This window comes from Uloborus diversus, chromosome 6 (genome assembly GCF_026930045.1).
Source record: "Uloborus diversus isolate 005 chromosome 6, Udiv.v.3.1, whole genome shotgun sequence".
NCBI lineage: Eukaryota > Metazoa > Arthropoda > Arachnida > Araneae > Uloboridae > Uloborus > Uloborus diversus.
This window is the reverse complement of record NC_072736.1, coordinates 120501696-120513545: the sequence shown is the minus strand read 5'-3', so window position 1 is coordinate 120513545 and position 11850 is coordinate 120501696. Positions and strand designations below refer to the sequence as shown.

At 35.4% G+C, this 11850-nt stretch overlaps 1 protein-coding gene across 1 annotated transcript in view; it reads left to right on the top strand.

Annotated features, from left to right (window-relative positions):
- The window catches only part of LOC129224946 (uncharacterized), a 110157-nt gene that overhangs the window by 63153 nt on the left and 35154 nt on the right, over positions 1–11850 (top strand). The gene's annotated exons all lie outside the window — the stretch shown is intronic.

Here is an 11850-nt window from a genome sequence, read left to right as displayed (position 1 = left end):
CGCATCTACGGTCCGGTGCACCCTTCCAGAAGCCAAGCATGCTCCATTAAACGCACCGCTGTACGTTGTTCTATCTTCAATCTTCGAAAATAAACCTCCAGGTGCAAGTCGTGGGTGTTTTTTTCTCTTTCAAGGTCATGGCGATAGCATGCAAACTCAGAGGGATTTGCATTGTTTAGCAGTCTCTCTCGCACGTGATAACGTTTTGCACTAGCTCTGGGGTCTCAATTTCGATGCTGCTGTGACCTTCATTTTCTGAATAAGGTCTATCGAGTCTTGTGTTTGTTGGAATTAAAACGATTAATCTTGTTAAGCTACTGATGGCAAACAAAACCATATCAGCAACTAAGAGCTGAGTGATGTCTGTCAACGGTTCACAAGTAATGATGCGTGCAAAATCAGTTGATTCTCTTAGGGCCTGACTATCACGTGGTCCTTGGACTATATCAGTCTGGGTGACACGAACGTTGCCACAGTGAAGAATACTCTTACGTTTCCTGGTACTCACATTTGGTATACTCGTATATATGCTATATACAGCACTACTGATGCTTTGTAGCGGTTACAGCTGGTGTAACTGGAGAACAGCGTTTTTGTTTCAGTGACAATAACATGGTTGCCAGAATTTATATCAGGTCCCAATTAAATAGTCAACACTTTCACTCTGTTTCCACTGTGAAGGCCCTAGTGCCCATATACGGAGAGGGGTGAGAGGAGGAGTTTATTGACTAAAATCACTCTTTGTAACTTAGTACCATGTTTCATATAAAAGATCACAAACATAAGGACAACAAAGTATCTTTATCACCCATTTCCAAAAAAAATTTCAGGAGTTTTGCGTCTTTTCGTATGTTTGCTTGTTGCCGTGGTGGTCCACATGTGTGAGAAAGAGAGGTAAGGTTGTCTCACAGAAAGGAAGAACTTCTCTAGTAAGACAACACACCACACAGTACAATTACTTTATTTACAAACAAGACGGCACAAGAAAGATTTATCACAATAGAGAAGAAATAACTCTCAGAGCACCGGTGAAAGTCGAACTCCTGACCTGCTGCAAACGAAACAAGTGTTTCCACTGCTCAGCTACTAGCCCAAGTACGTAACTACCTGCGTATATTATACATACGTATAAATTGCATTTTTCAAAAGCGGTTTCCCGCAAAAGGTTATTTTCTTCAAGGAATCGTTGAATCCATCTCTGTAGAGCTGTTGTTAAGTGAACTTTTCATACCATTTGGAGAATGTAGACGACAAGTACTGCTACCTTTTCATTATTTTACTGCACGCAGTTTATAAAGTTCTACAATCTTGAAACATTACATTTAGTTTTTCAAATTTCAACAGAAATAATTTTTTAGCTTTAAAAAAGACATATATTTGTGTTTTAATAGGCATGCAAGGAAGAAATGCGATGTCCACATCAGGTATTTTTATGCACCTTAGCTAGTTATTTCTGTGATTTAACATAAATGATACATATTCCTGTTGGAAAGGGCCTATACAAAGCAGAACCGACGGAATTCACAATGCACAAATGATTCATTTCCTCTCCCGAACATCATTATGAAGAATAATTGAATTTCGGAATCGTAAAACAGCTTTTGCTTAATGCCATCTAATTTGAATACGTGAGGGTTAATTGAAGTCTATTAAATGCACACACGATGCTGAAGTGAAGTAGACAGTTGGTGGACACACTTCACTTGACCGGTACTCTTGTTAGAACTATCATCAGAATGTTGTCACGGAACTCTTACTGCTCGCATATTATGTAATAACTTGCTTTTGGGTTGCATTAACTAATTGTCTTATGATTGATAGGTAGTGTAGTTTAATGGATAAGTCCTACGGTTAAGTGTGACAGGGCCAACTGTTAGAAGTTAAGACACGGTCGTTATAAAGTTTCATAAAAGTTATTGTCGTTGCTATATGGCCCTAACTGGTTAGTCATTGACTCATTGGGTTAGATCAGATTCATGAGGTCAGAAACTATCAAAGAATACAAAACGAGATGAGGATTCCAAAAAAATCCTTCGTTTACAAATCTTAAACAAGATAGAAGATGTTCAGATGTAAAACGAGCAAAGATGCAGTTCCCAAAAATTGGGAAGGTCTAATTTCTCCAGTCAACTGTATGACATTCTCAGTGTCCACTAACGGGTCTTGTTATTGCAGTCTGTTAAGCACTATGTCCTTCGAAAGCAAATAGCATCTTGCTGCAGTTTGCCATTATGCTAATCAGGAGGTTGGGAAGAACGATAGGAAGTGGCAATGGTATTAACGTCGAAGATATTGTAAACATCTTAAATCGGGATGGGGGGGGGGGGGGGGGCTATAGGATCTTATAGGATGCTTGAAAGAAGATTGTTACAATAGGAAAAACAGCTGCAAATTTATTCTTAATTATTTTCGTGTTGGATCAATTAGCTGTATATTTCTCGAAATATCTATTGAATGAATTATCACTATGGTTGAAAGAAATTGAAGTGGGAAATAATGTCAATTGGAGAGTAGTAAGATAATAGAGGCTTTTTTTGTTAGGGGATCTGTGTTAATCATTTTAATTAATTTACAGAAAATGCAATAAAAGATTTATTTATTTGTTTAAAAAAATACCTTTAGGTATCTAATGTACTCCGATTCGCATTTTTAAGTCTGAACAGTGAATTAATATCCACATTTCTCTACATAACATGCAAATCAAATGAGGCGCTACCACATAGCCAATTACAGAAGAGATAATAATTAGATCCAACAAACAGCCAACAAGAAGGGTGGCACATATCTGCTTTTTATGAATGAAAGCAAAATAGTGCACTATACGAGAGAGAGAGATGGATTGTGTATTATCTATTTACCAGTGGAGTAGATTCGATCATAGGAGAATACAACCACAGAACCGAATTTAGCTCTATGTCGTCCATGGGGGGATTAGAAATCTTCCACACCTATCTCGTCAACAGAAGCAAACCCATTTTGACTTTGAAAATAAAATTAAAAAAAAAAAAAAAAAAAACTCCATAAGAAACGTTCCCAAAAATAAAAGATCAATCTTATGCAAAAATGCTTTTTTATTTTCAAAAAATCTATTCGTTTTTATTTATTTACTGCAATGACGAGACAAATGCAGGGCGAGATCAAGATATTAATTCACCTCTAGCCATTAAAAATACCTGAGATTAAAAATAGAATAAGCTGGTTGAAAGAAAATGTTATTCATTAAAAAGGAAGGGGTGTCACAGAGAATCAAGTTTTTCTCATATTTTGTTTCCAAGGGGAGTAAAAATGAAAAAAAAAAAAAAAAAAGATAAAATTAGCCGTCATAAGCTGCAACTTACTCTGCCTATTTAAAAATTCGGCTCGGCTTCAAGTTGTAATTAGTTTTGAAAATATCAAATGAAAATAAAACAATTCCCACAACATATTGTTTTTACACCGTCCTCAACTTAACTTAATCTAAAAACATTTTTAATCACCTTTATGGAAAAACAAACAGTAATTAAATTATTTTCCTCGTACTGGTAGCATTTGAGGAACGGTGATCTTTAGGTAGGATCAGTTGAAACTGTGGGAAAAGGGCTGAGGAGCAATCCCCATTATTCACCTCATGACCGCTTCGCCCAAGGACTTGCCAAGAAAAAAACACACACACACATCCACAACTGCCCACGGGGAAGCAAGCATCAAAGAAAGCACCTATGAAACCTGTTCCGCTTACCCCACTCTAACTTACCCCACGCTTTTTCTAGATCAAATTCCCTTCCTCCTTCTTGCTAACCTTATTTTTTTCCAGCTCTTCTTTATTTTAACGTTGCTCTAACCTTGGTCAGCAGGTGAAGAGATTAGTTGTTACAATCATAACCCCCTCCTCTACGGAACAATAAGGAAGGAGCTTATTGAATCCCATATCTCGTTTCCTGTGTTGTGTAACGGTATTCAATAAAAACAAGAAAAGAAAATCCCCGTCTCAAGACATTGGAAATAAACAATGTGTCCAAGAGCGCTCAGGAAGATAGCAGTTTAGTTCAGTTTATTTCGTGTGTTGGAATCCATTAAGGAGAAGATATTCGTGGCTTTGTCGGACAATCGGCACCGGATATCTTTACGATGTTGAGGAAAAAGGTCTTGGAGAAGTTCAAATTTTTGCAGGGCACGGTCCACTAGCTTTATTGTACTTGCTCAGCGAAACGCAGACGAGCTCGGCTGTACCTGTTTGTTACGGGTTTTTTTTCTATCAGATTTTGGGTAATTTGTCACGATCTCTCACTTTGCCGTCCTGAAATTGAATTAGCTGAGGAGTACGACGGAATATATCAAAAATTGAAACTTTTAATGGAGATCGAGACACAGTGATACCAAAAATCATTTTGTTGGAGATTTTCTTACGGATGAAAATCTTGTTTGAAGAATGTCAGTGGGAAAAAGTTAACTTGACTAGACGAAATCTTTGTGAGGTGATTTTTGTCAAAATTTCGTAACAGAGTAGGGTCAGGTGGGAGAGACATACCAAAATTAAGAAGTTTCTCCGGTTAATAATGATTCCAGAGAAAATTTCATCAGCAGCTTGCTCATACATACCATACGCAATCAGCATAAATAACTAGCTTATAAGGACTTGGTACCAGTTTCTAAAACTAAAATAAAAATATTGGCTATAACAGGGGTTCCCAAACTTTTCCGATTCGCGGCACTCTTTGAATAATAAGCATTTTTTTACGGCATCCTAGTTTATCTCAATGGTATATACATATTGAAACCATGGACACTTCGCGGAACCCTTCGCCTTTCCATGCGGCACCTACTTTGGGAACCCCTGTGCTATAATCTCAATATGTCTTCAAAAAAGAATTAACTAATCAATTCAATTTAAAAAGGGAAAATTGGTATTTTTCAATTCACCTCCACTTTACCTCATGGGCTTACTTTCCTCTTCCTGACTCCACTTTTAAGGAGATTGTTGATAATTTTAATTCATTGCAACGACCCATACATAGTTTTAGTACAAAAGAAGCTGGCTCGTTCCCTAATTTTCATTTGGTTACACGTTCTAATTATTTTTATGTTCGCTTTTATTGTTTACTTTTTAACATATACCAAGTAAATAAATGTTTTTGCCTTCACTCTATACAGTTTAAATTCCTTATCAAATCCAATCATTCTTTTTTTTTCTCAGAATAAGATTATCAACATTAGAACAGTTTGAAAAAGATATAGAATGCGTAAATGACGAACATAGACTACTTGAAATTACATAAACATTTGGATTAAAATTTTCCTAACAGGGACATCTTGTTCGGTTTTTTTCCCCTAACTCTTCTATAAATAATTACACATTATTACAATATTCTTTTTTATGTATATGTCTGACAGTGTATGAAATTCGGTATTCTTGAGAATGCGTGGTTCAGACATTTTATACAATGCATGATTTCATATATTGCCGGTGTTGGCAACATAAATACATTGTGTGTGATTAAATAAATATGTAAGTAACAAAAATTCTCCTTCATTTGCAATTGAAATAAATTAATTATGGGAGACGCTACAAACTGGGTTTAATGAAAACTGAAAGAAATGAAACCAAGACCAACCCACTTACATAGGGTTCACTTACATAGGGTCACTTACATATTGGACAGGTTACATATCTGTCTAATGAGAAAACTGCCTTGTCCGCTCAAAATAGGAATGTTTTACCTCTTTGGCTAATTTCTCAAACCACCGTACGATGTCGTGTTCAAGCTCCAGAACTGCGAATTGACACAGCAGCCCATTGTGGGACAAGACCTTCTTCAGAATCTCCTTCTTTTCCGCTCTCCTCTTCACCAGGGCATGCCAAATGCTTTAAAATCCTCGTTACCTCAGTCAACCCACCTTGGCCTGGACCTGACACACTATAATATGGGTACGAATACCAATTAATTTAAATTAAAAAAACTCTGAAAGTTGTGGAGCTGGGTTTCATTCTAATGATTTATTCGGCAATCTTCAACTCACTACTGTGCAAACCTACAACTTTTACAGCTCAAAATTGTATCCTTGCCCCCATATAGCATTGATGTTCACTGAACCCAGAATGTTTTTCGAAACCTCTCTCTCAAACATAGCTAGGTGATTTTCAAGTGATTTTGCCATAGTCCAGGTTTTTGTATCATTAAAAAAACTGAAAACTACAGTATATTTTACACACAAGTCATTAACTTCATGATAAAAACCCTGAAAAGTATCGGAATTTTACGAATTTACTGATATTTTTTCGAATTTTCAGCGTTTAAATGTATTTAATTAAAACTATTTTCTAGGTGAAGATCTGAGAAAATACGAAACACAAATCCCGCATGTCTTCTGTAGCCTTTTTAAGTTCTAGATTAAGAGCGACGATAAATTTAAGAACTTTTTTTTAGAAGTAAAGCATAAAGGACTTTTGAGAATATACATTAATAAGCATATAATTTATTTCCATCTTATCTATGTATCCTGGAGAAGATTTCGTAATAAGTGCGTCATCTCAAGCCCTATATATATTATTCTGTTTCCACTAACCAATTTAATGCTGGCAATAAGACATAACAAAAAAAAAAGGAAGCACATTTTCTACCGAAATAGAAATAGTCTACCATTAACATCTTCTCACATCAATTCCAAATAAATAGGTAGCTTTGTAATACATCAGCGATTTTGAATGACAGAAAATGGGTTAAGATTCGCAGAAAAAATTCTCACGGGAAATTTTATCTCAGTCTTATATAAAATTTTTCCCATTAATTGATTCAAAATCAGAGTCATTATTTTAAATCTGCAATAGAACTCCTAATGGTATTTTTGTTTCTTTTCTTTGATAATTGCAAATTTAATAAAAAGTAATTATGCAACAAAAGCAGATGTTGACTGCCATGAAAATTTATCCTTTTTTTCATGAAATGTGATTTAAGAGATTAATATTCACATTAATAAAATTGCGCAAAGTCATAAACTTTTTGAGTTGAAGTTATTTCCTAAACAGACCGTTAAATCCTTCCCTGTTCTGAAACTTCAACTTTGGCTGTCTCGTAGAAACAAAACTTCTTCATTGTTTAATTTCTTGCATCTTTTATTACATCTTGGAGAACTACATTTCACTACCACTCCTTACGAGAAATTAAAACTTCTATCGTGCCCAATTTTAATATTAGAACAAATAGGAAAGTAGTCTCGCAATAACAACTGATTTTCAATTAAATCAGCTTTGATTCTTGATCGTTGTCACTTACCAACAGTGGTAGAGAAATTCATCTCTAAGTTTTGATCATGTACACAGTAAGGACCAACCTTTTTCTCCCCGAGTGCCGCACCCCAATTTAAGATGAATCTCGCGGGTTGGAACCAGGAGTGCTCCGAACGTTAATTTTTGAGAGGGTGAAAATTCTCAATTTGCCGAATAATACGGGTATACACACATAAGTACACCTAATGAAAAGAGACATTTAAAATTGCAATATTGCATATATTAATCAAAATTTACCGAATCGTCAAAGTTTACCGAATAAGGAAATTTTCGGGAGGTCACATTGACCTCCCATCATGGGACCCTGGCCAGAACACATACAAAGTTTAACAATACATAAATATTGTCTGGATAATGCAGGGAAACAAAGAAAAAAGGAAAGAAAAAATTACTAAACAAATACTTTTTATCACTACTTCATCTAATTATTTTACTAATGCGAAGTTTCTAAAAGTTTCTTAGAAACCAATGCCTGATTTCTGGGTCCAAATTGACAACAATCCTTCTTAATACCGAATGAACTTGATTGATTGTTTTGGAAATTTCCATAACATCGTTTTCGATTTGCACTATTGAACATATAAACTGGTCATATGGATCAGCTTCGCAGGCCACACATGGCTCGCGGATCGTAGGTTGGCCACCTCTGATGTAATAGATCCTACTGCATAACTGTGTCCCGCAGAACTTCGAGGTTCCAAAATGCACCTCTAGGGAATCTCCGAGTCAAAATAAAAGTTCTAAAAAATTAAAAGCACAGTTTCTAGTCGACTGACATTCATTAACTAAAAAATATAAAGAAATATTAGCCCTTTCATGGGTCATTTGTTTCTCGTATGGGATTATGGGAAGTAATCTTTCCAAAGCCCATGAAAGGGGAAATTAATTAGAGGCTTTGTGCGCGAGTTGTCTATTCATACATGTCAGCGCATGTATGAATCGACTAGTATGCGATCTAGTACGCGTACTATCCATACATATTGAGATAAAATTAACACATTATGATGAGCCCTATATAGCTTAAAACTAAGTATTCTGGGAAGTTAACACTCTTCACTGCGCCCCTGATTCTAAGGGTTTCGAAATTCGAAATAGTTAACAATTTACTAGTTAGACAGAATACATTTGAAAGTTGGCAACACCCCGAGCATGGAAGTTTCCAAATTCCCCAGACAATGTAAATTGACTAAACGAAAATCCGACTTCTTCTTAAATCCGACTTCTTCTTTTTTTTTTTTTTTTGAAAAAAATGTAGGAATAATGCAATTAGCTAGTGAAAGAGAGAGCATTTTATTTCGCTTAAAAATACAAAAGGGGCAAAAAATTAGAAATTTCTCGCTGCCCTTTGTCCCTCTTGACAAAAGAATGACACTGAAATGTGTTCCACTGAACTGCAAACACATTTGCATGCCCGTTCCACCCCTCTTCTCTCTTTCATTAGCCCAAAAATAACCGAGGTTTGTTTGAGGAGTAGGTGTACCTCATTAGCGCCGAGTGAAACCACATCCACAAAGCGGGAATCCACCGTTAGTTACCACGGCAGAGGTCAACCTCTCACGAACTGTGTCTTTGGCACCACTAGTCCTCCAGGTCAGTCAGTCGTCGGTGGAAGAAACAACACAAAAGAGAAAAAGAAACTTTTTGAAAAAGAGAGAGAGAGAACATCTAGAAGGTCAAGGCGAAGGAATGCCAACTCAGAGGTCAAGACCTCGGAAATAAGTGGATGACGCCCCGGGATGTTTTTTACCTGTCTCGTGGATGAATCTTCGCCGAAAACTGATGGTGGATTGAAAGTTTCCTTATTTGGTGTGCTTTTGGTTCATATTTTCGGTCGTAACATTTAATGGTTATCTTATTGGATGTATTTCTGAAGCTCATTCCAAACAGCCGCTGGCGAGTGTTCTGACCATTCACGGGGTTATTTATTGTTTATTTCCTTCTTTGTTGGTCAGCAGTGAATTAGGATTAAGCGAACCGGACTAAAATGCATTTCTTGAATTGGAAAGCTCTGGAGAAGGAATATTAAAATTCTGCTTATGGCTTAGGTAGTTCATACAATGCAATCCAGCTACATGATTTAGATTCAAGATTGTTGAATGCTTCCTGGGAAATAATTTTATTTGATGATGATTATCTTTAGATGGTACTTATCAGGGGAAAAAATATGTACATAGCACATTAACATAGAACAAAAAAATATTTTTCATCAATAAATTTAATTCGTTCTGACCACAAAATTAATTCTGGTTTCAAAATAAATTGCAACATGATTACTAGAATGACTGAGGAAATTCAGCCATCGTTTCAGGACGAATGAGTACAAAGGTCTCGGTTTCAGTTTTACTTCCAAAACTTGCAGTCCTCCCTGTCATCAGCTGTGAATTATTTATCTATCTAACATATCTAATAAGTCCATAATAATTTCTTAGTCGAATTTATCGAGTAGTATTTACAAAATGTGCACACCAAAACGTAGTAGCTGTAGCCAAATTGAGTGTTATCCGAACAAGTAGTAAACAGGTGATTGCTGATAGAACAATATTTATTTTTGAGATATGTTACCTATCACCTACACAGTTAGAAAATCATAATTATTTGTAAAGAATGTCTACGAAGTCAGTGGTCTTATCCATAATGTCCATAGAAAGTGGACAAAGAACAGAAGCGCCAATTTTCCTGAATTCCTGAGAAAATCAAGGACATAGTGACCCAGCATTTGCCTAAACAAAGAACAAGTAAATACTTATTCTTAAAAATTATAAAATTTAAAATAACTTAAGAAAGATTGCAGCAAAAACTGTTTAAATGTTAAGTATGGAATGTTTTTTCATTGCTTTGTTGAATCAGGAAATAAAAACGATTTTTTTTCCCTCCCATTTTATTAAAACAAGAAACTAAGATATAATTTATTTGGGGGGCACAATAGTACTCCATGGCTTTCGTGTGGAGAACCATTCTTTAAAGAAAATCTAGAACAATCAAAGCTAATTAAAAAAAATAACAAAAAGTTGTGAAACGATTTATCGCCTGCAAAAATTACTACGTGTGACAGAAGAATACAGCTCTTTTTTTCTTTAAATTATACAACTTTTCACGATCAGAAAATAGTATATACAATGTATTAATAGCTCCTACAAATTATTTGTCTGTTTGTTATGAAAAGGATGGGAACATCGTAAGTGAGAACAATAATAAGCAATATTGGTTGTTCAGCGAACTATTTTCATTTGCGTATTTCTTTTTTTTTTTTACTGAAATCAAAATTTAATTTATACGAAAAAGGAGGCTTTGTTCTCGACATTGCTCTGAAACAAGCCTATTTCGTCAATTACAATTTCCCACTATCTCCGAGATGTGACGTCGTACCCCTGCAGAAATAACACAACTCAAGATTTTCAAAAATGTATTAATAATTGACTTCAGATCTAAACTTAATGCGCTTTCTTGCTACAAAATGTACAAAATTAGCTTATATGACAGGTGCGTGGTGATGTATATAAAAAACGATGTAATTAATAGTGATACATCTTCAAAATTCCGCAATTTAAAAAAAAATCAAACTTTAAGTTTTCACTATTAATTTTAAATACAAAAACCAACGGAAAAATATGCCATCCAGAGGGACGATGGGAGGTCACGAGAGGAGACTTAAAAAAATTTCTTTATTCGGCAAATTTTTTCTGACGATTCGGCAAAATTATCATCATTCGGCGAAATTTGGAGTTCTATTTGGCACCATTCTGAGTTTCTTTTGGCCAAATTATCATCATTCTGGAAAATTTGGTGTTCCATTCGGAAAATTGAGAATTTCCGATCTCCCAAAAATTTAATTTTGGGGTACCCCTGATAACATTATAAAAGTGTTGAGACTATTGTAATATTAAAAAGCAGAACTGCATAAAATTGTGATTTTCTCCTTTTTTTTTCTTTTCTAAGTAGTGTCACTTTTGCTGTCGGGATGCAATACCTTAAAATTAAACGCAAAACTTTGAATTAGCGTGTGTTTTAATATGATGTTTAATGACCCATCCATACATGCACATGGACTATTTAAGTTCAAAAAGAAATAAACTTCCTTAAAACAAAAGGAGACATTCCAAAAACATATTTCAATGAATATTAACCGACGTTAAGAATTTCTGTTGCTGTAATCTGCATTTGTGCATATAATTCATTTGGTGCATGACTATCTACAAAGTTCTGGCTGAACTTGAAGATGTCGATAAAATGACTTGAAATAACCACAAAAACGTTTCAGATATTCTAGCTGAAGGATATTGATTCATATTTGCGGTTTTCCGTAGCCTGGGGTCATTTAACTGTTTTACTATAACTGAGTCACATATCGCTCATCGGCAACAATAATGGAATATCTTTGAAAAAAAAATAAGCAAATAAACTTAAAAAGAAAAAAAAATTAATTTGAATTTTGACATCTTGAATTCAAATTATGTTCTTCGCAATCACGAGCGTGTGTATGCGCGTGTGTGTTTGTGTAGGCGCATGTGTGTGGGTGTGTGTGTGGGTGTATGTATGTGTGTGAGTGAGTGTTGTGTACGCGCGTCTGCGTGTAGGAGTTCGTGTGT